This window comes from Sminthopsis crassicaudata, chromosome X, assembly GCF_048593235.1.
Source record: "Sminthopsis crassicaudata isolate SCR6 chromosome X, ASM4859323v1, whole genome shotgun sequence".
Taxonomy (NCBI): Eukaryota; Metazoa; Chordata; class Mammalia; order Dasyuromorphia; family Dasyuridae; genus Sminthopsis; species Sminthopsis crassicaudata.
The window spans coordinates 82,177,882-82,205,389 of NC_133623.1; the positions used below are offsets into that span (position 1 = coordinate 82,177,882).

Here is a 27,508-nt window from a genome sequence, read left to right on the forward strand (position 1 = left end):
AAAGTTCCTTGTTCCAGTAAATCAACTTTCTAGGTTTCAGGCCAATTGTGAAGGATTCCTCAGTAAGTCTGTTTCAACCTGCTAGTAATAAATAAGAATAAAATTTAATTTCATTGGCCTTCCAGTACTTATTTCATGTGGTGAAAGCCAGTGGGAATCTTATGGAGTTAACCTTATGAACATCAGAGCTGTAGGAAGAACATTGAAGGGTGTTCATTTGAACATGTACCTGTAACATCTGGAGATTTGAAGAGTTTCAGTTTTCATATGCCATTTATTCTTTCTGTCTTTGCTTGAGCCCTTTACATTGCGTGGATAATGCTATCTATAGGCTAAAAGAAAAAATAATTGTTTTATAATCACAATTCACTTTTATCCCCAATTATTTCTACTGAAGATCTCATTCACAGGACCAAGAACCTATGAAATCCCCAACTTAAAAAAGAAAATCAAAACCTCTTATCAGCTCCCTCCCCTCAGATCAATTGATGCTGGTTAAGGAAGCAATAACGATGCCTTTTCTGCTTTTAAATACAAAAACTACCTTTGCTCAGTCATGGTCCTTTTTTAAAAAATAACAACCACCAGAAATTGGAGAAGAGAAATAGTGCTATAAAGATTCTTTTCCTCTGAAAATAACTTTCCACAATTCAGTAGTCTGGGTGAAGCCAGGAGGCTTAGCAAGGTTAGCAAGATGAAATACAGGGCGCTGAAAGAGCCTCCCATGTCTGTAGGTAAATTAAATCTATGATTTTTAAGCTGTCACTACTTGTTGCTTCGATCTCTCCCCAAATTTCAGCAGCACAATGAAAGGAACTTCTTGAGAGATTTCCTGCTTTAATTATTTTAATTCAAAGGACTAAGCAAACTTAGTCTTTTTCTTCCCCTGCTCTGGATGGGATAAAGGTCTAATGTAGTCAGAGAATAAAGATTCAAGGGAGCTGAAATTCATCTCCACCATCTCCTAAGGGAGATACTAGTAAGAAAATATTGCAACACAAGTAACATTATTTTAATGTTTCTTCTTGTGATCCCTTATGTGTGCAGCAATTGAACCAGCTATTTCTGAATTCTTATTTTGGCCAAAATAATCCAGAAACTCACCATCTGGGTCGACCAAGTGCATTGTTGTTGTATGGTACACTCTATAATCCTAATTTTCCATCTTGGGTCCCGGCTGTAATAAACTCTATGTGCTCTGGCAACCTGATCAGTCTCTTTTGGACCACCTGTCAAGCCAACTAGCTTGGGAGAGAATTCTTTCACAGACCTCGCAGTAGCTTCTCTGTTTTCTCTCTCTGGGTCAATGGTGATGAAAAGTGCTATTAAATTTGGCAGAGTTGGAATACTATCAATTTCTTCTACTACAGCTCTCATTATTTCCAGTTCCTCTAAACAGATATCCGGACAATGAGTGAAACCAAAGTAAATTAGTATCCCTTGTCCCAGCTAATCCTTATCAGTTTTATGTTCTCCCCTGTGATCCGTGAATGAGAAAGATCTTCCAAGTAAAGGCTTTCCTATGGTTTGCTTCCATTCCTTCTCCAACTTCTTTACCTTTTCTTTCTTGAAGTACTTCGTGCCAGCCAATAAAGCTCCACCAATAGCAAAGGTGAATGCCAGGGACATCCAGGAAAAGAGCTACCCCACTGCTCAGGGGGGCCTTGGTTCCTCACGGTAGTGGCCCCACGGTGAAGGGCTGTGACTCCAACGGACTGCCAAAGAGCCAGAGGCCACATGCTTAAGTTCCCCACACACACTCCGGGGACCCCATCCTTCTGAACCAACCAGCCTCAGGAGGTCTCTCTTGATTCCCAGAACTATACCACAATTCTCACAATGATGGCTTCCCTCTACTCCCAGAAAGCCTGTTAGGGGCCTCAAAGGCCCCTAAGAAAAGTCTTAAAAAAAATCCTCGAGGATCTGACTTTGTAAAACAAGTCCCCTCCTCTTTTTTTGTACACACACACACACACACACACACACACACACACACACACACACACACACACACAAACACAATTATCAGAGACCTCAATCAGAAAAAAAGTGATCATGATTTGAAAATTTCTTACAACTAATTAAAGCATCTCAATCCAGACAATTACTAAACCATATCCAAGACCCATGTATTCAGGTGGAAATATCTGTGAATGTTCAAATGAGCCTGAAATAAAGTGAGTACTTTGTTGTACCCCTTATTTTTCTCAGTCATGCTCTCTATCTATAATCAAATTTAAAATAGTTCCCTTATTATAAAGCTACTAAAGCAATGACAATTAGTAAGACTCCTTTAAGTATTGTTTCACTCAATCAAAAACATTTGGAAATCAGTCATATATATAAATAGTCTAATTGTGTTGCTTTTTTCAAAGTGGCGTTTACTAAATTAAAATGAAAACGTTTACATTTTACCATATTCTCTCCCCGTTTTGAGGATCTAGTTTATCTTCATGTCACTCAGAAATACAGACATAATCACATACTTGAATATAAAATTAAATAAATCACGAAGCAGAGAGATGGCAGATCTAAGAACTTTCTCTAGTCATCTACATTGGGAGGTTAAAGCAAGCAATGGTCAGCAATTCTAAACAACTGAAACCAAAGCAGTAGCGTCCTATATACTTGCATCTCCTATAGTAACTCAGAGATGCTGATTATAGCGATAAGATTTATTTCTAAAACCTTTGAAGTTCTCATGCTATGGTCAGAGACGTGTGCAATGAAAGGGAGGATGAGGGACATGGTTGTGAAAATATCAAGTCAACACTGTTTCCTTGGACCTTAGCACTGTTGGATTTCAAGTTAAAAGTTGTATACAGTTATCCCTTCCACATCACTACTTTCCCCATCATGGTTTCGCTACGTTGCAGGTTGACATAAGAAATTAAATGGGAATTTGGGGGGATTCTGTAGATGACACAATTGATAACATGAAAGCCAGTAGATGACACAAAAATATTTAGCCCAAATTTTACTGTAACCTATAATACCCCATCATTATATATATATATATATAATATGTATGTACATATGTATAATGTATATAATATATGGAATAATAAATCCCATTAAAAAGGAAAAAATTCAAACTTACTCTCAGGTACAAAGGGAGGGCCAAAACTTTTTATGAGGATTTTTTCAGATCCTGGGGGTCACTGTGCCCCTAAGCTCTGGAATATAGAAGGGTTAACTAGATCTTTTGAAAGAGCCAATTATTCAGCAAAGTCCCACATTTATTCACAAGCTATCGTAGTCAGGCTTAGAATCAATGTTACTGTCCAGAAAGGGATTAGCACTTAGCCGATTTAAGGAGTTAAGGATCCTGCCCTCACTTCAGCAGGCCATCTTCTCAGTTTTGCCGATCATTTACATCCACCAGGGGAGTTTTCCAGAAGACAGTCTTTGAGCGGCTTTTGTCATTTTCTTTGACTGGTGGAGTATTGGCTTAATGATTAAACAACTAGAACTGAATTTAAAACTCAGAGCAAATCAAATGACAGACCTGGAAATGCAAGTTCCAGTGCTTACAGCCTAAAGCAGGATACAGTTGCTTTTTATGTTGCAATAATAATAAAGAGTAATAAGAATATTTAACTGTCAGACCTTAAGTTATTATTGAATCTGTGATACTGTTTTGAAGTTTTATGTTATGTTTATGTTTTATGTTATATCATTTCTGCCACTATAATTTTAAGAAACCAACGTAGAAGAAATGTTATTTTGTAATTTTGAACTGTTACTCTTTGGAGACTTTTGCAGTATCCTAATTAAATCCTCTCATATTTATAAATGGGTATGCGCTGGCTAGCCAAAGTGAATCTGTTACCTTGAGAACTCTCATTGTCTGTGAGATCTTGCCAATCTCACTATTTTTGACCCTGGTAAGATCTATTCTATGGAGAAAAAAGGAAGGGAGGGGAAAGGAGGAGCTATTTGGAAAGGGTTTGAGAGTCTCCTGTGAATTCTGCCCTTGAAATTACCTTGTTAAGGTACTAAACTCTTCCCCAATAAACTCCCATCCAAAGTGGGATGATTTAAGTTATAACACAAGGGGGCAGCTGGGGGGCGCAGTGGAGAGAGCACCAGCCCTGAATTCAGGAGGACCAGAGTTCAGATCTGGTCTCAGACACTTAAGACTTCCTAGCTGTGTGACCCTGGGCAAGTCACTGAACCCCAGTCACAGGATGGGGGGGGGAGTTATAGCACAGAAGTGATTTATAGGATAAATTGTCTGTACTGATTATGAAAACTATGAAATTATATCTGAAGTACTATGCAATGAAGTTGCATCTTTTAACAAACAGTTTCAACAGACACGGATCTAAAAGAATTTTCTTCCTATTTTAGGGTTAATATTGATCACTTGGGTTTTTTTTTTCCTCATTAGGTATTTGCTTTATGTATAAAACTCCAAAATGTGAATATTTTCTCAATTGAATTTTACATCAGGATGTGTTTAAACTAGAAGAGTTTAGCATTAGAGTTGGCTTGGTTTTATTCTTTAGAATCTGTAAAAGGTCACAGGTAGTGGCCATTAGTGGCCCTTTATATTACCCAAACCCAACAAGTACAGACTTAGAGTAGTCCTCCCCCTCCCCCATTTTGCCAAGAGAAACTCAACAGGGACCTGTTCTGGGACAGATTTAGTAGGTCCCCTAATGACCACTGACCACTCCACTCATGCCAGTATTATGTCATTATTTGACAAGGGAATACAAAGGATCCCATAATGAAGACTAAGAGTCAGAATTGAGGCTCATGAGCTTTATATCATCAGTGATGAGGGCCATCTCTAATCGTCCTGATCTAGATCTTGCTACTGAAGCCAGATGACTCTGGAAGAAAAAGTGAGGCCGGTGACTTTGCACAGTCCATCCTTGCTGAAATCACCTCCCTGATGTCACGGTCCTCATCAAGAACAAAGGACAAAGGACAACACAACATTCGTTAGTCATAGCAATCTTGCTAACTACCCAGGTTAGCTTAGAAATTGTAAAGTTAGTCAAGAAGTGTGGTCAGAACCACATAGTCAATATAAATATGGTGCTGATACCCAAATCAGAAAGAGCCACAACAGAACAAAAACTATAGACAAGTTTCCCTGATGAACATTGGTGCAAACAATTTAAAATAAAACACTAGCAAGTAGATTAAAGCAATTTACCTCAAAGATCGTGTTACTACGGGCAGGTGAGGTTTATACCAGGAAAGCAGGACTGGTTCAATATGAGGAAAACCATCAGCATAATTAAGCATATCAATAATAAAGCCAACAGAGAGCATAATTATCTCAACAAATGCAGAAAAACTTGACAAAATACAACACCCATTCCTATTAAAAACAAGAGAGCATAGACGAAGCTTTCCTTAAAATGGTAAGTTGTATCTCTCATAAAAACAACAGCAAGCATCATCTGTAATGGATATAAGCTGGAACTCTTCCCAGTAAGATCAGAGATAAAGCAAGGATGTCCTTTATCAGCACTGTTAGTCAATATTGTACTAGAAATCTTAGCTATAGCAGTAAGAGAAGAAAAAGAATCTGAAGGAGTTCGAATAGACAATGAGGAAACAAAAGCTCCACTCTTTGCAAATGACATGATGGCACACTTACGGAATACTAGAGAATCAACTGAAAAACTAGTTGAGACAATTAGCAACATTAGCAAATTTTCAGGATAGAAAATAAACCCACGTAAATCATCAGCATTTCTATACATTACCAACAAAGCCCAGCAACAAGAAATAGAAAGAGAAATTCCATTTAAAATAACTCTAGACAGTATTAAAATACTTGAGAATCTACCTGCCAAGACAAACCCAAGAACTACATGGACACAATTACAAAACTCTTCACACAAATCAAGTCATATCTAAACAATTGGCAAAATATCTATTACTCATGGGTAGGTCAAAGCATTATAATAAAAGTGACAATTCTACATAAATTTATCTATTTATTCAATGCCATACCAATCAAACTACCAAAAAATTCTTTTGTAGAGGTCAATCAGATCAAGGGAAATAAGGTTGAAAATTGAAGCCTAGCCATACCAGATCTCAAACTGTGTTATAAAATGATAATCATCAGATTATTTTATTGGATTGTTTTAATCTGGTAAGGAATAGAATAGTGAATTAGGTACAGCATACACAGTAGTAGATGATCATAGTAAGCTAATGTTTGATAAAGCCAAAGACCCAAGCTTTGAGGACAAGGACTCACTATTTGACAAAAACTGCTGGGAAAACTAGAAAACAATAGGGCACAAACTAGGTATAGACCAACATTTCACACCGCATACCAAGAGAAGGTCAAAATGGACACATAATTTAGACATAAAAGATGATACCATAAGGAAATTAGGAGAGCGTGGAATAGTTTGACTGTCAGATTTATGAATAAGGGAAGAATTTAGGACCAAACAAGATAGAGAGCATTATGAAATATAAAATGAATAATTCTGATTATGTTAAATTTAAAAGTGTTTGCACAAACAAAACTAACGACACTTCTACCTGCTACTTTGCTCTCCTCTTCCTTCAACTACCTACCAATTCCTAATCTACATACTCTTCTAAAAGTCCCTCCCTTATCCTATCCCCTAACCCTCTTATTTCTTTCTAAGTTTAGAAAGTTTTTTGTACCCTTTGAGATGTATATGTTACATCTCTTTAAACTATTTCTGATGAGAATAAGGGTCCAGCACTACCAAACCTCCACCTCCACTTGCTTCTTCAGTCTCAGTTCTTCCTTTCATGCCTTATCTGTATAAGTACTCCTTTTTATCTCTCACTATTGCAGTTTTATTTTTTTAAGAATCATCCTATCTTACACAGCTCAGTCAAAGCTTTTGTTTCAAACTACCCAAATTATTTTGAAAAGATTTTTGCATATAAGAAGTAAAGAGTTTGGCCTTAATGAGTCTCTGATAATTGGTCTTTAGAGTTTATCTTACATTTCTCCTGGATTTATATGTCAAATTTTCCATTAAGTTCTGCTCTTTTTGTTATAAATACCTGAAAGTTTTTCAATTTGTTAATTTTTTTAAAATTTGGGATTATACTTAACTTTGCTTGGTAAGTTATCCCTTTGCTTGGTCATAACCTCAGCTCTTTTACTCTATGAAATATAATCTTCCAAGATCTGCTGTCCTTCAATGTAAAACTGCTATGTCAGTCCTGATTCTAGCTCCACAATATTTAATTTGTTTTTTTTCCTTGTTAACTTGCAATATCTTTTCTTTAGACTGAAAGGTTTGAAACTTGGCTATGGCATTCCCCTAAATTTTCTTATTGGGATCTCATTCAGGTTAGGATCAGTAATTTTTTTTCTATTTTTGCTTTACCTTCTTGTTCTAGAACTTCAGGGTAATTTTCCTTAATAATTTCTTGTAATATTTTTCAAGATTTTTAAAAATCATAACCTTCAGGCAGTCCAACTATTATTATATTGTTTCTTCTTGATCTGTTCTCCAAATCAGTTGATTTTTCTGATGAGATATTTCATATCCTATTTCTATTTTTTCCATTCTTTTCTTTGTGTTTTATTTTTTCTTTGTGTCTTATAATATTGATAAGGTTCTACTGGCAATCAAAGACTTGTGGAAATCCCCTTTTGATCAGAGGCACAAGTCCTTCATGAAAGAATTCACAAACCTAAAATATTAAGTGGCAAAAATGGAAGTTTATTGTTGGATGAGAAGTCAGCTTTGCTAGGAGACTGACTTCCTAGTAGTGGCAAAATCCTATTAGGAAAATGGAGGCTGGCACTGAGAAGAGAATGTCTTCACAGCGGGCAGGGTCCTGGCAGCTATGCCAAAGAGGCAAAGCATGCTACTTTGGACATTCTGCAAAGAAGTGAGTTTAAAGTTGCCCTTTAATAGGAAATCTGAGACCGAAGTTTCAAATTGAATAGAAAGCCAAAGTCCTCAGGCCCAGATCTCTAATTGAATGGAAATCACTTCCAAGGCTTCCTGAATGAGGATCTGGCTATCAATGGGGGGTGAGGAGGATATGCTCACACACACTCTCTCTCTCTCTCTCTCTCTCTCTCTCTCTCTCTCTCTCTCTCTCTCTCTCTCTCTCTCTTAGACTCTCTGGAGTCTGGGAGACCAGGAATCTCCCTTCTTTTACAGATCAAAAGGGGAAACAATTTCAGAGTGATACTTTTTCAGATTAAAGGGAACATAGTTTCACTCCCCCATCAATATCATTAGCTTCCCCTTCACAAATTCTAATTTTCAAGGAATTATTTTCTTCCTTAAGTTTAGATTCTCTTTTTTCAGTTGGGTTGACTTTCTTTTGATAATTTTCTTGGATTGTTCTTCTTTTTTTCTCCTGATTTTTCCTCAATCTCTTTTGATTAATTTTTAAAGTCCTTTCTAAGTTCTTTCAAGTACTCTTTTTGGACTTGTGACCATTTGACATTTTTCATTGAAAAAAGAGTGGCTTCTTTTTTAAGCTCCACCCTCTCCCTCTGAATATGAACCAGAATGCAGATTTTTCCACTTTATTTTTCTCATAGAAGTTATTTGTTTTGTCTGTGTTTTATCTCACACCATAGCTGATGTGGAAATATGTTTTGCATGATTGTGCATGTATTAACCTGTATGAAATTTTTACCATTTCAAGGATGAGGAAGGGATGAGAGAGGGAGAGAATTTGGACTTCAAATTTTTTTTTAAAAAATGTTAAAAACTGTTATTATGTGTAATTGGGGAAAATAAATTATCCAAAAAATAAGATCAAAAAGACAATACAGAAGTCACAAACAACAGACTGCAATGAAAGACAAATCTCTTGCTTATATGTCCATGGAAAATAAGGTGAAGGGGTACCAGGTTCAGAAAAGTCCTAGTCCTACCTCAATAGTCACCTAGAAAGAGATCTTCTTGCTGAAACAGACAGAAAATGTAGGACCATGGAACACTAAGCCGTCTCTGAAGTTTTCTCAATTTAGGGTACAAAAGTTCTGGACTGCAACTTTACCTGATCTTGGTTCCATTTCTCTAGAAGTTCCCTAATTGGTGAAGTCACCTTTTCACGTGCATTGTTGGGAACTTCTTGAGAATGAGAATCTGAGAGGCTGAGCCAGCAGCAGTCCTCACAGACTCACCAAAAATGGGAGAAGTTTCAAGGTCTTTGCTAGCTCCCACATGAATAAAGCAGCATGGAATGCAAACTGGCATGGCTATATTACGGGTTACTGAGCAAGAGTGTGACACACCCCGCCAGTAGGTGTTGGATATATGTGTCTCACAATTCTACAAATTCTTTTTCTGTATCTGTGTCTGTCTGTCTGTCTGTCTGTCTCTCTCCTGTCTGTGTGTGTGTGTGTGTGTCTCTGTTTCTCTCTGTGTCTCTCTCCTCTTGAGCTGGATGCCACAGAGTTTGGGTAAAATCAGATAAGACATATGGGCCGGTTTACAAAGCAATTTGGAAATAAGATCAGAGAAGACCTGGAGGCAGGAAAACTTTTTTTTAAAGGGAGTGCTTCAATTACTTCAAAGGAAAGAATGTGTCCTTCACTATAATTATTTGTCCTGGACCTAAGGAAACAGTATCTTCTTTCTCAATCAGTCTCTTAATTAGCTCTTCCACCTGCCTTATTAGGCAGGAGGGTAAAGAGAAGAAGCTAAATTCCTGGATCTATTCACAGTCCTATGAGTTTTTCCACACATACCCTTTGACCCAGCAATATCACTACTGGGTCTGTACTATCCCACAGAGATTTAAAAGGGGGAGCACCTATGTAGTGGTCAAAAATACTTCTAGCAACTCTTTTGGTGGTGGCAAACAATTGGGAATTGAAGGGATGTCCAATGATTGGGGAATGGCTGAATGAGCTGTGCTTGTGCTGGAATACTATCCTGTAAGAAATGATCACCAGGGTGCTCTCCCAAAAACCCGATGCAAAGGGAAGCCAATAGAACCAGGAGAACATCAGACACAGTAACAGCATTATCGTAAAATGATCGGCTGTAGAGGACTTGGTTCTTCTCAGCAATACAATGATCCAAGGCAATTCCAAAGGACTTCTGCTGAAAAATGCGCTCCGTCCCCAGAGAAACAGTGCTGAAGTCTGAATGCAGAATTATGGAATGTCTGAGCGCAATTATTTCATTTTTCTTGAGGTTTTTGTGTGTGTGTTTTCTTTCACATGACAAATATGGAAATATGTCTACACGTGTATAACCTATATCAAAATATATGGAATAAAGACTACACGTGTATAACCTATATCAAAATATATGGAATAAAGACTACACGTGTATAACCTATATCAAAATATATGGAATAAAGACTACACGTGTATAACCTATATCAAAATATATGGAATAAAGACTACACGTGTATAACCTATATCAAAATATATGGAATAAAGACTACACGTGTATAACCTATATCAAAATATATGGAATAAAGACTACACGTGTATAACCTATATCAAAATATATGGAATAAAGACTACTCGTATATAACCTATATCAAAATCCTTGCCTTCTCAAGAGGAGGGAGGGAAGGGAGATCGGGAAAGGATTTGGAACTTAAATTTTTTAGATGAATGTTAAAAATTGCTTTACATGTAATTGGGAAAAGTAAATATTAAATTTTAAAAAGGAGTGCTTGGCGGGGGGGAAGCCCTATGAATATTCTGTTGTAATTGTAAAGTGACTGGGAGAAGGAGGTACTGAAAGAGACATTGAGCACATGCAGTGTCACACAGAAAAAGAAAGAAATCTGATAACAGCTAACCCAGCATAAAATGGGGTTAATTAGGTTCTCCCCATATTTATCTGGACTCAGGGTACAATCTCTTTGCTCATTTTTGCACATTTTTCTGCAGAGGAGCGGTTGCTAGGGAAAGGCTAGCTCCTTCAAAGCAAAAGTTCATTTATGGTGGAATCTGTGGCCTCCGTATTGACTAACCTGGCTTTCAGCGGCCGTGTGGTGGTGAGCAGTAAATCTGCTAATAAAAGCCTTTAAGCACTCTCTCGGGACTACTTGAGCATTGACTCTAGCAGAAAGGTAAACTTCAACTCATCCTCCACGCATGTATATTAGAACAAGCGCTAACGCGTTCATCATTACTCGGATACTTGGATACAGTTAGGACACATTAGTCATTTGGATACGATCAATTTGTCTTGCAGAAGACCTATCCTGTAAGCCACTTTCTCTGACTGAATACCCAGCATTCTGGATTCAGAACACTCCCAGTCGGCAAAACATTTGATTCTTACAAGAACCCTACGAAGTAGATACTATTATTATCCCCACTTTACAGATGAATTAACTATAGCTACTGAGTCCATGGCAGAATTTTAATTCAAGTCGATCTCGATTCCAAGTCTGATGTTCTAGCCCCTGTGCCTCCCAGCTGCTTCCTCGTCTCAGTCTGGTTTTTCAATATTATACGCCTGGCCAGTGAGATAGGCAAAACAATAGATCGCTGGATGACATTATTACCTGTAAAAGGAATTTTTCCGCCAGTCTTTTTTAAAACAAAGTTTTGTGCTCCAGCAATTACCAAATTACCATCAACCCTCCATTTTGCTCTATGGCAAGTGATTCAGGAGAGAACATAAATGTGACTCCATTTTTGCTCCACCTCTGCTGCTATTCCATTTCTTTCCCTTTGTCGTGGAGACATCATCTTGGGGACCTCCCTTGCCTCTGTTTGTTTTATAGCTCTAAGATTACAAAAGAAAACTCAAATGATTTTGAAGAGATCCAGGAGCTCAGTCCCTCCTTTTTATCCCATTTGATAATACATGGAGTAGGGATGGAACAAATAGCAATTCACTAACCCATAAAGAAGAAACCATTTTATTTATCACAGTGTAAATTGCTTGGCTAAAGAATGCATTGTTTCTGTACTGTAACAATGAAATACCCTAATAAGTACTTTTGTGCTGATATGCCCCACCTGATCTTACCCCAAACTGCTTCGGGATTGCTCTATTATTCTGTCCAGGGAATGTAGCTCAGGAGGAGAGAAGATATATGTGTTTATATACTTGTGGGCGTGTGTGTGTGTGTGTGTGTGTGTGTGTGTGTGTGTGTGTGTGTTTCACAGATGTTTGTCATCTGCAGACTTGTGAGACACATTGATGAGGTCTTGGGTCATTGGGTGGGATTGGCAGAAAAAGTCTGAAATATCGATAAGATTCCCGCCTGAGGCAAGCAGAGAAGAGCACTGATGGGGATCCGTTCAGTCTCATTGTCCCAGCCCTTTAGAGGTCTTGGGGAATCCAACCTTCCTGTATACAATTAGAAAGCCACGCTATGAGGTCCAACCTCCGAGATTAAATTTCCCTTATGAATCTGTTCATGGTCTATGCCATCTTTGCTGAATCTCTTTTGAATCAGCCCACCAGGGTATTCTTCCTCACCATATCTTTCCTCTCACCCTGTCCCCCATGCCTTAGAGTGTCTCTCTTTATAGCTAACTAATTCTTTCAGGGTGCTAAACTCCTCTATGGACTTATCCTACCAGTCAATGTCACGCTCCCATCTCCTAGCACGTTCCCCTTTTCTGGGTTAATTGTGAGTTCCATAAGGAATTTGTCATTTCCATTGTTAACTATTTTAAAAAATTAAAATAAAAAAACCCCTTTCCTTGCTAAGCATATGCTCTCCCCACTCTATTTCCCACTTCCTATATCACAGTCACATTTACCTCTCCTCTTCATTTTGTCCACAACCTCTTCTCATAAATAAATGTGTCTTTTGGTAAGGAAAAGGCCCTTGTGAATTCTTCACATGTGAATTGCTGTCGAACCCCATCGCTTGGTGCTAAACCTCGACATTTGGTGCAAAGTGCTCTCCTCAGGCTCCTCATTTGGTGTCTACATTCAATCTCCTCATATATGTCTCACAGTGTGTCTATATATGCGGGGGTACGTGGATGTGTGTGTGTGTGTGTGTGTGTGTGTGTGTGTGTGTGTATGCATTTTGTATATGTGTGTCATCTGCAGAATTGTGAGACTCATATGTATATGTGTGTATATATAATATATATTGTCGATATCATCTGCAGAATTGTGAGACACATCTATCGCCTACTGATGGCAGGTGACACACTCTTGAACATATAAATAGCCTGCAGTTGACCCGTCTTATTCATGTAGTGGCTAACAAAGGTCCTGAAAATTCTAGCAACAGCTCAAGAGCATTATGCAGAGCCCTGGGACCGCAAAGGTGATAAGCAATTCAAAAGAATTATGGGATTTGTAAGAGAGCTGGACTAAAGCTGAGAAAGAAAACCAAGCCATGCTAGTTCTGCCAGGTGGATAAAAGGGGCTACAGATCTTGGTCAAGGAGCCTCTCGTATTTATTCTCTTGGGGTCCTGACTAGACAGCCATTGCCAATAAATCAGTACAAGAGATTCAGAGAGAATTGCAGTTTATTTATTCAGAGTGTTAACACTACCAGCAGATGGCACTTGGGTGTGTGTGTGTGTGTGTGTGTGTGTGTGTGTGTCTGTGTGTGTGTTACAGCTCCACTAATGACATTTATACTAGTTTATCATTCACTCACATGCGAGATAAAAGGAGACTTCAGGCAAAAGAGACAAGTGTTTATTCCAGGGCAGGATGGCACGTGTGTGTGTGTGTGTGTGTGTGTGTGTGTGTGTGTGTGTGTGTTACAGCTCCATTACATAAATACTAGTTTATCATTCACTCACATGCGAGATAAAAGGAGACTTCAGGCAAAAGAGACAAGTGTTTATTCCAGGGCAAGATGGCACCTGTGTGTGTGTGTGTGTGTGTGTGTGTGTCTGTGTGTGTGTGTGTGTGTGTGTGTGTGTTACAGCTCCACTAATGACATTTATACTAGTTTATCATTCACTCACATGCGAGATAAAAGGAGACTTCAGGCAAAAGAGACAAGTGCTTATTCCAGGGCAGGATGGCACCTGTGTGTGTGTGTGTGTGTGTGTGTGTGTGTGTGTGTGTGTTACAGCTCCATTACATAAATACTAGTTTATCATTCACTCACATGCGAGATAAAAGGAGACTTCAGGCAAAAGAGACAAGTGTTTATTCCAGGGCAAGATGGCACCTGTGTGTGTGTGTGTGTGTGTGTGTGTGTGTCTGTGTGTGTGTGTGTGTGTGTGTGTGTGTTACAGCTCCACTAATGACATTTATACTAGTTTATCATTCACTCACATGCGAGATAAAAGGAGACTTCAGGCAAAAGAGACAAGTGCTTATTCCAGGGCAGGATGGCACCTGTGTGTGTGTGTGTGTGTGTGTGTGTGTGTGTGTGTTACAGCTCCATTACATAAATACTAGTTTATCATTCACTCACATGCGAGATAAAAGGAGACTTCAGGCAAAAGAGACAAGTGCTTATTCCAGGGCAGGATGGCACCTGTGTGTGTGTGTGTGTGTGTGTGTGTGTGTGTGTGTGTGTTACAGCTCCATTACATAAATACTAGTTTATCATTCACTCACATGCGAGATAAAAGGAGACTTCAGGCAAAAGAGACAAGTGAAAAGCATTTGTTACCACAAAAGAGAATGCCTATCACTGTTTTAAAGAAGGAATGTGTCCTTGTTAGCGTGTCCGTTCCCACTAGATCAAAAGGGAAGAATGCCTCCTTTGTCACAGAAAATGTAGAGGAGGCAACTTTTGTGGAACTATCAAAGTCCGTGGAGTCCCCTTTTACAGTCATAAAGCTTGCAGAGGAGTTGCAGGTTCCAAAGGAGACAGCGTGTTTCAAGCTGTCCCTGCAGTGTGTGCTAAGCATCACGCAGCAAAAGCAAAAGACGAAGAAGAAGAAGAACAGCAATAACAAATACAGGGCAAAATGGAATTCGTTATGTCAGTTCTAAACAGGTCATTCTCAGCCCCTTCAACAGGCCAGCCCAGCTCGCTTTTTATAATTGCCTGGCAATTTCTGGGACAGCTGGGAATTGCACGTGAAGCATCCTACAAAACACAGGGGCAGGGAGGGATGATTACATTTTTTAAAATTCAATTTTATTTTATTTTCAATTACAAATTCTTTCTTTCCCTCTTCTGCCTCTCCCGCCCATTGAGAAGGTAAGAAAAAACTCATTGCAAATACATAGAGGAATTCGTGCAACACTGATTAACCCAGAATACATTTCTCTTTATGATATTGATTCATTTTCTTTCTGATACATTTAATTTCTAAACCTGATCCTTCTTTGCTTTCAAATCACTTTTCAAATTTTTGAGATCTAATTTTTCTTTGACTCTACTGAATCTTTTTTATGAATTAGCTCTTTTTTTTTTTTTTTTTTATTTGCATCTCAAATTCATTGTAAAACTTTGCTTTAAGCCTATCAGAGTTAAAACTTTCAGGTTTCCAGTTTCTGTTTTTGCCATGTAAAACATTTCAAATTGAGTCTATTATTTCAGAGTGCAAATGCAAAAGGTCTATGCTATTTCCTCCCAGGCGATGTGGCTTCTTATTCACTCAGGCAATTAAATTTGGCAAAGCATCCAGAAGCTGGCTCCCAGCAGTCAGGCAAACCAACCTCCTAAAATGAAATGTGGCCCTTTAGAGCACATATTTAACTATAGCAGAATGCTTGCTGTCTTAGAGAAAAGGGAAGGAAAGAAGGGAAGGAGAAAAGTTTAGACCACAATTTTATAAAAATGAATGTTGGAAACTATTTCTGCATGCATTTAGAAAAATAAAATACTATTAAAAAAAAGAAAGAGAAATTTGGCCCTTTGTTCCAATCCCTCTACTCCTCCCTTATAATAAAATAAACCATAAGTAATAATAAAAATGTAAATATTATAAATAAATATATAAATAATTTAAAAATATTGATCATAAATGAATGAACAAATAACAAAACTATGACCTGCTAGGAGATTCTTAAGCACTTGGTAAGGCTCCAAATTGAAACTCAATTTTTTTTCTGAATCACTGGAGGAAAACCCTTTAAATGGCATTGAGCTCAGTTCACGGATTAAGCAGCTATTTCACCCAAGAGATATTCACACACACTCACAGAAAAGACAAGAGCTAACATTTCTGTCACTACCAACATTCATTCCTCCATCCAACCGAAAAACCCATCCACATGTTCTTAATTTAGGTGAACCAAGGATCTTTAAAAGAAAAAAAACCAAAAAACCTTTGACCGAATCATATTCCATAATTCATTTATCTTTCTGCAGGCCTGAAAGTGTTGTTCTTGAATCATTTCAACGGTGCCTAACTCTTCGTGACCCCATTTGGGCCTTGACAAGGATGCCGGAGTTATTTGCCATTTTCTTCTCCATAAATGAGAAAACGGAGACATACAGAGTGAAATGACTTGCCCGGGGTTATCCAGCTAGTAAGTGTCTGAGGCCAGTTTCGAACTCCTAAAGCTGAGGCTTCCTGATTATAAACCCTGTGCTCCATCCACCACACCACCTACTTGCTCCTGCCCCTAGAATCGGGAGGACCTTGAGTTCAAATTCGGCCTCAGTCACTTCCTAGCTTTGTGATCCTGGAGAAATCACTTATCTTGCTGTAAAATGAGGATCATAATAGCTCCCATACCATAGGATAGTAGCGTTATCAGAGAAATCACTCCTCTCTTCTATTTCGTGTGGTGGGTAACTGCCATCAAATACATATTTACCAAAACACAGAAAATAAGGAGATGAAAAACCTGGGTTTTATGATGATGCTCAAGCATAGATTCAGGACTCCCAGAAAACCTGTACACAATCATGAGGAAGATTAAAATAACTTGTCTATGACATTAAGAGAAGTGCAGGATTAGAGCTTTAACTTTGATGACCTAAGAGGAGTGTACGAGGTTAGGATATTTGATGTTAGGAGTGTACGAGGTTAGGATATTTAATGCTAGGAGTGTACGAGGTTAGGATATTGAATTTAATTCATTTATATGAATTCTTTCTCTGTCACTCTGACATCATTTTGCCTTTAAGAAACCTTGGTAGAAGCCATAATCTCACATGTCCCTGAGGAAACAAAATGCACTCTCTAGGTAAATTAAGTCAGATTACAGATTAAATGATATTTAGAGGGTTCACAAATAGGCCAGTTGAGGAGGAGTAAGGATACAAAGATGGTAAACTTTAGCCTTCCTACTATCTGCTTGTAGATTAAGGGGGAAGTGGCACCCTCGTTAGCTTCTCTTGTTCAGTGTGGATGGATTCCTCCCAAAAGGTCCATGAGCTCAGGGACCAGGTAAGGACTGGGCAAAATGAGTGACCTCACAAATGATTCGTTCCATCTTCCCGGGGCCATTGACCAAGCTGTTCTCCTGAGCCCTCTGCAAGTAGAGAAGTTGGGACAAGACTGCCTTTGAGACTCCGATTCTCTTTATCTCATGTGTTGTTGCGTGCTGTTGTCTCACTATCTCATTAGCACTTAGCAAGAACGTAACAATGTGTGGTAACAATTAGGATAACTACTTGCACCATAGGACTTTCCAGGATACTGGCCAGGTCAGTAAGTTGGTATCAGTTCGGCTGAAGCCCCTTCTCTTTCCTTCCCCCTACACCACTGCCTCTGGAAGGCCTCCTAACTGAAGAAGACGGCCCCTAACAAATTTTGTCAGTGCCCCAGGCATGGGAAATCTCAAAAACCAGCGGGTGGATTATTATAAGATTGGGTCTTGTGGTCTTGTGATGATCATGACAGTTTCCCCTTAAAGGAGTATGTAACATACTCATGATAAAATAGGGACAATAACAGTTTTGAAGGTTAGTATTACTTGAGACACTGATGCTTTATTGGTGGAGTTGGGAAGTGATCCAACCATTCTGCAGAGCAATCTGTAATGAAATCCAAAGGACCATAAAAGTGTGCACGCCTTTTGAGCCAGCAGTGCCATTACTGGGTCTGGATCCCAAGGAAACCAGAGAGGAGGGAAAAGGACCCACATGTGCAAAAGTATTTGTAGCGGCTCTTTTTGTGGTAGCAAACTAAAAAAAGGTTAGTACTGCTTTGTCCCCCAATAATATTTTGTCTTCTACCAGTTTATTTTCCTCCCTAGTACAACCCCCACAAACAATATTTTGCCCCGCTGCCAACTCTAGGAAAGTCTGCCAAAATCATAGTATAAGAACATCAATCTCAGAAGAGCAATTTGGAGCCTTTGGGGCTTGGGAGGGGAGGATCACAAAGATTCAGACATAAACAACTGAACAAGGCTTTTTTCCCAAGCACAGAGACATCTCTCACCTCTCTGCCATTCCTGAGAAGCCACTGCTCTTGAGGTCAGCCGCCGGGACTGATCATCACTTTTGGTCAAGCAGAACAAAATGACCAGAAGGATCTCTAGAGCAAGAGGTCTAACCCTTCCAGGGGAGGAAATCTTTGTGATCTCAGGGTCACATGAAGAGAATCTAGAGACCCTAAAGCAAGCTACAAAACAGCAAAAAGTACCAAATGTAATCCTTTTCATCACTTGGAAGCCTCTAAACAGAAAGTGACAGGGTTCCCAGAACTGCTGGGGACAATTAAGGACCTGTCCGGAGATTGAGCCACTGTTTCCAGGGGATTTGCTGCCCGGTTTTGCTGTTCACTGCCAAGAAAGGGCCAAAGAGACATTGTCAAAGTCTCTGGTTAGGCTGGCTTGGTCCCAGAGCAGTAGGGGATTAAAAGCTGCTGGAGGAAGGCTTTATGTTGGTGTAACAGAAGATTTACCACGCATAAGGAATGGTAGGGTGACCACCCATGGGGACGCGAACTTGTCATTCAGCCATGTCCGACCCTTCATGACCCCATGGGCCACAGCATGCAGGGCCCTTCTTTCTAGCCTTCCTTACCTCTCGGTCTGCCCAAGTTTGTGTTCACTATCTCTATGCCACTATCCATCGCATCCTCGGCCATCCCCTTTTCCTAGTGCCTTCAAACTTTCCGAACATCAGCACTTTTCCCATTGAGTCCCATCAGGTGGCCAGAGCATTTAAGCTTCAGCCTCAGTGTGGCCTTCCAGTAAATACCCTGAGCTAATTTCTTTAAATGTTGGTCGATTTGATCTACTTGCTATCCAAGGGGCTCTCAAAAGTCTCCTCCAGCACCACAACCTGAAAGTGTCCATTTTTGATGCTCAGCTTTCCTTCCAAGCTGTCAAAAGATTTTGGAGAGACCCTATTTTCCAAAACTAAGGCCCAGCAAGCAGGCCGTGCCCTGAGTTTGGCAGAGCAATAATTCTTTGCACTCTAGAATGATCTTACTCTTCAGAAAAGTGTGTTAGACTAGCACCAGGATCAATTGAGCTCCCCTTATTTCCGGGGGCCATCCATCACATAGTCACAATCCCTGTTCCTTGTTACTGATAGGCATCGCATTCCTGTTTCCAACACGGAACTCTAGTTCTGTGCCCTGCAAGGTGGCCATTTCCCTCAACACGTGAAAAATGGATGTTCCCATGGGACTCAAGAATACCTGTATTGCATTGTTGGTGGAGTTGTGAAAGAATCTGGCCACTCTGGAGAACAATCTGGAACTATGCCCCAAAAGTTATCAAACTGTGCATACCCTTTGACCCAGCAGCGCTACTACTGGGCTTATATCCCAAGGAAATACTAAAGAGCGGAAAGAGACATATATGTGCCAAAATGTTTGTGGCAGCTCTTTTCATAGTGGCTAGAAGCTGGAAGATGAATGGATGTCCATCAGTTGGAGAATGGTTGGGTAAATTGTGGTATATGAAGGTTATGGAATATTATGGCTCTGTAAGAAATGACCAGCAGGAGAAATACAGAGAGGCTTGGAGAGACTTAAATCAACTGTTGCTGAGTGAAATGAGCAGAACCAGAAGATCATTATACACTTCAACAACAATACTGTATGAGGATGTATTCTGGTGGAAGTGGAAATCTTCAACATAAAGAAGATCCAACTAACTTCCAGTTGATCAATGATGGACAGAAATAACTACGCCCAGAGAAGGAACACTGGGAAGTGAATGTAAATTGTTAGCACTACTGTCTATCTACCCAGGTTACTTATACCTTCGGAATCTAATGTTTATTGTGCAACAAGAAAATGGGATTTACACACATATACTGTATGTAGGTTATACTGTAACACATGTAAAATGTATGGGATTGCCTGTCACCAGGGGAGGGAATAGAGGGAGGGGATAATTTGGAAAAACGAATACAAGGGATAATGTTATTAAAAAAATTACTCTTACTGTCAAAAAATTATAATTATAAAATGAATTTAAAAAAAAAAGAATACCTGTATTGTCCCAAGAAATGCTAATCATGAGAAGTATCTCAAGATCTAGGAATGAATGTGCTGTGAGTCAACCCCTTTTATGCATCTAAGTGACCCCAGCATCTTAAGAGAGGAAGGTCTTGCCAGCAATCATCATTTTCCTCACTTTGAAATTCATTTTCTGTTTGTGCCCCGACTCCCCTGTTTCTAACACGCTCAGTTCTAGTTCTGTCCCAACTCCCCTGTTTCTAACACGCTCAGTTCTGGTTCTGTCCCGACTCCCCTGTTTCTAACACACTCTGTTCTGGTTCTGTCATGTCAGGACATGCTCTGTTTTGGTTTCATCCACCCCCAGGTTAAAGGATGTAAACTGATCTTTTCCAATCCAGCGACCACTGTTGTGTTTTCCAAATTTACTGGCATATTGAACGCAGCACTTTAACAGCATCATCTTTTAGAGTTTTCAATAGCTCAGCTAGAATTCTATCACCTCTGCTAATCTTATTAACAGTGCTTCCTAAGGCCCCGCTGGCATCTTCTCCAGGATGTCTGGCTCTAGATCAGTAACCACACCATTCCGATTACTGCTTATGTCAAGATCTTTATTGTATAGTCCACTTGTTGCTCCATTCTTGCGTCTAAGTCCCTACCATTTTTGTCTTTTATCATGCCCATTTTTGCATGAAACTTATCCATGATAACTAATTTTCTCAAAGAGATCATTTATCTTTCCCATTCTATTGTCTTCTGCTTCTTTGCATTGCTCATTTAAGAAATCCTTCTTTTCTCTCCTTGCTATCCTCTGGAATTCTGCATTCAGTAGGGTATATCTTTCCCTTTCTCCTTTCTCTTTCCTTCTTTCCTCAGTTATTTGTAAAGTCGCATCAGACTTTCTTGCATTTGACTTTCTTGCTTTTTTTTTTTTTTTTTGAAATGTTTTTGTTGTTGCTGCTGCTGCCTCCTGGACAATATTGTAAAACATCGTTCCTCAGGCACTCTGCCAGATAGAATTCCTTAAATCTACTCTTCACCTCCACTTAATATTCATAAAAGATGTTTCTTAAGGCAGATCCATATGGTCTTATGGTTTCCCCTACTTTCTTCAATTTTAGTTTGAATTTTGCAATGAGGAACTCGGGGGCTGAGCCACAGTCAGCTCCAGATCTTGTTTTAACTAACTCCAACTTTTGCTGAAAACTATATAACCAATCTGATTTCTACATTGACTTTCTAGTGATTGTCCCTGTATCCAGTCATCTTTTGGGTTGTTAAAAAAGAGTGTCTTTTAACGACCAGTGAACTATCTTGACTATTAGTATCTGCCTTGCTTCATTTTGTACCCCAAGGCCAAATTTGCCTGTTATTCCAATTATCTTTTTATTTCCTATTTTAGCCTTCCAGTCCCTATGATTAATGTGAATAGACTGGTACAATATTCCTTACTGTATCACATTCAGTCTTCCTCTCAAATGATCCAGTTCCATGGGCCCAATCAGAAGCCAGCAACTCTCCACCAAAAATTTCCTGGGGGGGGGGTGTTAAAAAGTCCTTCCCTGGGGCTGTGGGAAAACTGGGACACTGATGCATTGTTGGTGGAGTTGTGAAAGAATCCAACCATTCTGGAGAGCAATCTGGAATTATACCCAAAATGGTATCAAAATGTGCATACCCTTTGACCCAGCCATACTATTACTGGGCTTATATCCCAAGGAAATACTATAGCAGGGAAAGGGACCTGTATGTGCCAAAATGTTTGTGGCAGCTCTTTTCATAGTGGCTAGAAGCTGGAAGATGAATGGATGTCCATCCATTGGAGAATGGTTGGGTAAATTATGGTATATGAAGGTAATAATATGAATATTATTGCTCTGTAAGAAATGACCAGCAGGAGGAATACAGAGAGGCCTGGAGAGACTTACATCAACTGATGCTGAGTGAAACGAGCAGAACCAGAAGATCATTATACACTTCAACAACAATACTGTACGAGGATGTATTCTGATGGAAGTGGATTTCTTCAACATAGAGAAGAGCTAATCCAATTCCAATTGATCAATGATGGACAGAACCAGCTATATCCAGAAAAGGAACACTGGAAAATGAGTGTAAACTGTTATTTTTACCTTCTGAATCCAATTCTTCCTGTGCAACAAGAAATTCTGTTCTACACACATATATTGTATCTAGAATATACTGTAATATATTTAACATGTATAAGACTGCCTGCCATCTGGGGGAGGGGGTTGGGGGAGGAAGGGAAAAAATCTGAACAGAAGTAAGTGCAAGGGATAATGTTGTCAAAAATTACCCATGCAAATGTACTGTCAAAAAAAAGTTATAATTATAAAATAAAATAAAAAAACAAACAAAAAAATTAAATTAAATTAAAAGGGACCTCTAAAAAAAAAAAAGTCCCTCCCCTTCATAATTGGTTGGCAAGGAATTCTTTCAAAAAGAAGCATTCCTGTGCCTAATGCTGACTTTCTATTAGATACTTGTGTCCAAGTAAGATGGAACCATCAAATGGTCAAAGAAAAAATCAATATTAATATCAGTTTCTGTGATTTAGGCTCAAGTCTGACAGAAAGAATTTTATTGAATTTAATATTAATGCTCTAACCAAGCTCTGAAAAAGAAACATTCAAACTGACATAATCCCCATGGCTCTCTGTCCCAAGAATATTTGTGAGAATATCATATGGAAAAATCATATGTTAAAATGTCGTTTGGCAGGAAAGCATGATACGCGACAACAGCAAGACCATGTAGTGATTGACTAGAGAAAGAACTCTGGAGATTGAATGTAAATCGACATGTGCTATGTATACTTTTTTCCTTCTGTTTTTTTCTTGTGGTTTTCCCCTTTTGTTCTGATTTTTCTCTCCCAACATGATGATTCATGTGGAAATATGTAAAATATTAATATACATGTATAACCACCCCAAAACAGTGTTTTACATGTAACTGGGGAGAATAAAAAAATAAACAAAAACAGGAAAAAAAATTAAAATCAAATGTTGTTTAGGTTAACATTCCAGAATATTCAGTGCTCAGCTTCTTTCTGTGATCCATATCTTTCCCTTGAATTTCACAAAGAAGATGTTGGCCCTAGATTGCTCAATCATCCCAGGTGGGTGGGAAGGCAATAATTCTACGTGGACCAGAAGAAAGTTTGGTTATCACCCTTTTGTTGTTCTTATTCGATTGTGACCAACTCTTCATGACCCATTTGGAGTTTTCTTGGCACAGATACTGGAGTGGTTTGCCATTTTCTTCTCCAACTCATTTGATGGACCAGGAAATTGGGGCAAATAAGATGAAGTGACTTGCCTAGGAAGATGAGTCTTCCTCACTCCAGCAAAGGCACTCTATCCACTGCACTAGTGCACCATTTAGCTGCCCAGTTATCACCCTTATTTCATTTCAAAGGAAGGCCTTCAGGGAGTGGGAAAAGGGATGGAAAGAGAGAGAGAAATTGGAATTTAAAATTAAATTAATTTAAAGGCACTAGCTATTGTTCTCACTTTCCTAAAAGAAAAGTCTAGAAAGCATTTTAGGCTGGAGAAAAAAAAATTGTAAAGAAATGAAAGGAGGCAGGTATTCAGCTCAGTGGATAAAGCACTGGGCCTGAAGTCAGGAAAACCTGAGTTCAAATTCAGCCTCAGTCACTTATTAGTTGTATAACTCAGCCTCTGTTTGTCTTAATCCATTGGAGAATGAAATGATGAGCCACTCCATAATTTTGTCAAGAAAATCCCATGGACATTATGGTCCAAGGGATCACAAAGAGTCAGAAATGACTAAGCAACAATAATAACAAAATAAAAGAAATGAAAAAGAAACTTTTTAAAAAATATATGATGTGGATATACTTATTATTTAGTGATAGAGATGCTGGCTAAATAAATGAAACAAGAAAAGAAGCAGAGAATAAGTGAGAGCAAAGATGAAATAAAATGATTACTTCTGGCAAATGGTAATCGGTTTGCTTAATAATGGAGATGGAATAATAATAGCACCTATCTCCCAAGGTTGTTGTGAAGATCAAATGAAACAATATTTAGGCATTTTGCAAAGCTCAGAAGCTCTAAAAATGCTAAGTATTATTGTTATTATTATTATTAAGACATATATTGGATTACTTGCCATCTAGGGGAGGAGGGTAGAGGGAAGGGAGGGAAAATTTTGAAACACAAGAGTTTTCAAGAGTGAACGTTGAAAATTATCTATGCATATATTTTGAAAATTAAAAAGCTTTTTTTATTAAAGCTTTTTAATTTTCAAAACGTGTACGGATAATTTTTCAATGTTGATCCTTGCATAGCTTTGTGTTCCAAATTTTCCCCTCCTTCCCCCCACCCCCTCCCCAGATGGCAAGTAATCCAATATATGTTATATATGTTAAAATATATGTTAAATCCAATATATGTAAACATATTTGTACAATTATCTTGCTGCACAAGAAAGATCAGATCAAAAAGGAAGGAAAATGAGTAAGAAAACAAAATGCAAATGAACAACAACAAAAAGAGTGAGAATGCTATGTTATGATCTACACTCAGTTCCCACAGTCCTCTCTCTGGGTGCAGATGGCTCTCTTCATCATGAGATCATTGAAACTGGCCTCAATCACCTCATTGTGGAAAAAGTCATGTCCATCAGAACTGATCATCGTATAATGTTGTTGCCGTGTACAATGATCTTCTGCTCACTTCACTTAGCATCAATTCATATAGGTCTCTCCAGGCCCCTCTAAAATCATCCTGCTGATTGTTTCTTATAGGACAATAATATTCCATAAAATTCATATACCAAAATAAAAAGCTTTAAGAGAGAGACAGATAGACAGACAGAGACAGAGAGAGAGGCAGAGAGACAGAGAGACAGAGAATGGGAAAGCTACAAATGATACTCTTACCAAAAAAAGAGAGACAATTGAGAAAACATTCGAAAATATTGACTCACTTTCATTGTTCCAAATATTGTCCCATATACTTGCTTTCTCATATCTATTAAATCTTTATGAGCCTTGAATTCAGGAGGACCTGAGTTCAAATCTGATCTCAGACACTTAACATTTCCTAGCTGTGTGACCCTGGGCAAGTCACTTAACCCCAGTCTCAGGCGGGGAGGAGGAGGGGGGGGGGATCTTTATGAGATAGGTCTATGTATGCATCAAGGGCATTCTTGATGAAAATATGAAAAAGAAACAGATGGGCTTTCATGGGCAATTTTCCATGGCAGACCACGTCATTAGAGTTTTACAGTCAATTAGGAGGTCAGCTGTAAGATCCAGTAATTCTGGATTCTGTAAAATATATAGAATCAATCTGTAAAACACAGAATTCAGGATGATATTAATATTAATAAATTTTGAGAAATTCCTTGACAAAGAAAAAAAATTATTTCTGTTAAGAAGACCCTAAAGAAACAACTCAAACACTGACTAGAAAGAGGGCATACATTTAAAGCAAATTCTCCTACGGGTTTTGCTGCATGACCACACTTTCCACCTCACCATCATCACCACTGCCATGCCTGGAGATCTGCTGCTCACAGGAGTAGCCCCCAGCTTTGAGATGGAAACCACATCTATTTCCATGACTTTTCAAAAGATTCATGAGGCATTTTCTTTTCCACTCTTGGGTCTTGACCCCAATTGGCACACCAAATCAGGACTGAGTTACAAAGCTGGTACCGGAATTTGGCAAGCAAAATATTAACATGGTTGCCTTTTCCACTGACCCTATCCAAGATCATCCTGCCCAGAGTAAGGATACCAATGCATTCAATAGGGCAAATCCATAGAAAAGCTGCCTTTCCCCATCACTGGTGATCACAAACAGAACTAGCCAAGACACACATGGTTATAGCCAGATTAGCAGGGTGGTGAGAATGCCTTGACGGCTCATATGGTCTTTATTTTGGGCCCAGATAAGAAGCTGAAACTATCTCTCCTTTACCCAGTGGGATCAAATTCAAAGGGAAAGGAGGTCCCACTCATCCATACCTGACAATGCTAGCCAGCTACAGAGTAGCTTGCTTTTAAAATGCAATGTTAGTTGTGTTTTGTTGTATTTTTGTTGACTTTGGTTCATTCTTTCCCAACGACATTTTAATCTGGTTCTAGAGCACACAAAGTGTTAGGGGCTACATATTTGACATTTCTGCTCTACCTGATACATACTAGCAGCAACTTTGATGAGATCCTCAAAGTACTTGATTTCCCTCACTTGATAGAAGTGAACTGGAAAGCTGGTGCCAATATCATGGTGCTTCCAATTATCCCTAAAGAGGAGGCCAAGAGTGTGTTTCCTAAATGAATATTCCATTCATCCTTCAGTTTAAAAAGCAACTATGTTATACTATTTCCTAGCCTCAGGCTACTCGATCAAGCCAGTGCTAGAAGAAGGCTCCCTTTTGATCTTGAGCAGAAGAAATATTATGCTTGTCAATCACGTCTTCGTACAGCAATTGATACAAATGTCTTAGTGGGATTCAAGTGGAAGTCTCCGGGCTACTCCACCAATGGCTTGTTGAATAAAAATGGTGCAAATGTCACCCATGTTTGCTTTCATTTCTGTCTTTACCAGCATTCTATTTGTGTCATTGAACTTTACCTTGACCCCTCTGATGGCTGTCTTTGAAACATCGAAGCTGTTTAGATCTTTGCTAGATCTGTTGCCATTTCCATCTGTTAGGATTACTAAGTGAGAACTGAGGTTGTCTGGACAGTGACAAGGTGAGAATTCAGGTTTTCTGGACAATTACAAGGTGAGAACTCAGGTTGACTTGATAGAAGGAGCAAGCCCATTGGCTGAAGTGGTTCTTCCCAGAAGCCCTTGCATTATCCCACGCCCATTCTCTGGGAGGATAAAGAGGACAGCACTCCAGGAAGAGGAAAAGACTCTGAATTGCATCAGGCTTGACGGGGCTCTCTGCAGGAAGGGAAGTCACTTCTTTGGACAAGAGTTAACAGCAACTGCCTGGAGACAACGGTTCGTTGCAGGAAGAAGAATCTGTCTGAGAGATTTGAGTAGACACAGCAGATCTCTTCCCAGAGAGCGATCCAGCAGCTTCTGGAGACGACAGCTCGTTACATCCATCATCAGCCAAGAGGCTGCTTAAAGTCATTGTAGGAGGATGACTTCCTTAACTGTTGTATCCCATAGAACACTGAGATTTTCCTAAGACTCCTAAAGATTTCAATAGATAAGAAAATGGATTGGGTCAAAGAATTTATGGTAGCCACTTGGTGGTTGTAAATCCAAGATTCTTCCCTTCTTAATGATTATTGATAAACTAGATCTGGT

General features: G+C 39.0%; 1 pseudogene; it reads right to left on the reverse strand.

Moving 5' to 3' along the window:
• Nucleotides 1-1,012: 1,012 nt before the first annotated feature.
• LOC141549084 (protein SCO1 homolog, mitochondrial-like) lies at nt 1,013-18,857 on the reverse strand (annotated as a pseudogene).
• Between the last annotated feature and the right edge of the window lie 8,651 nt (nt 18,858-27,508).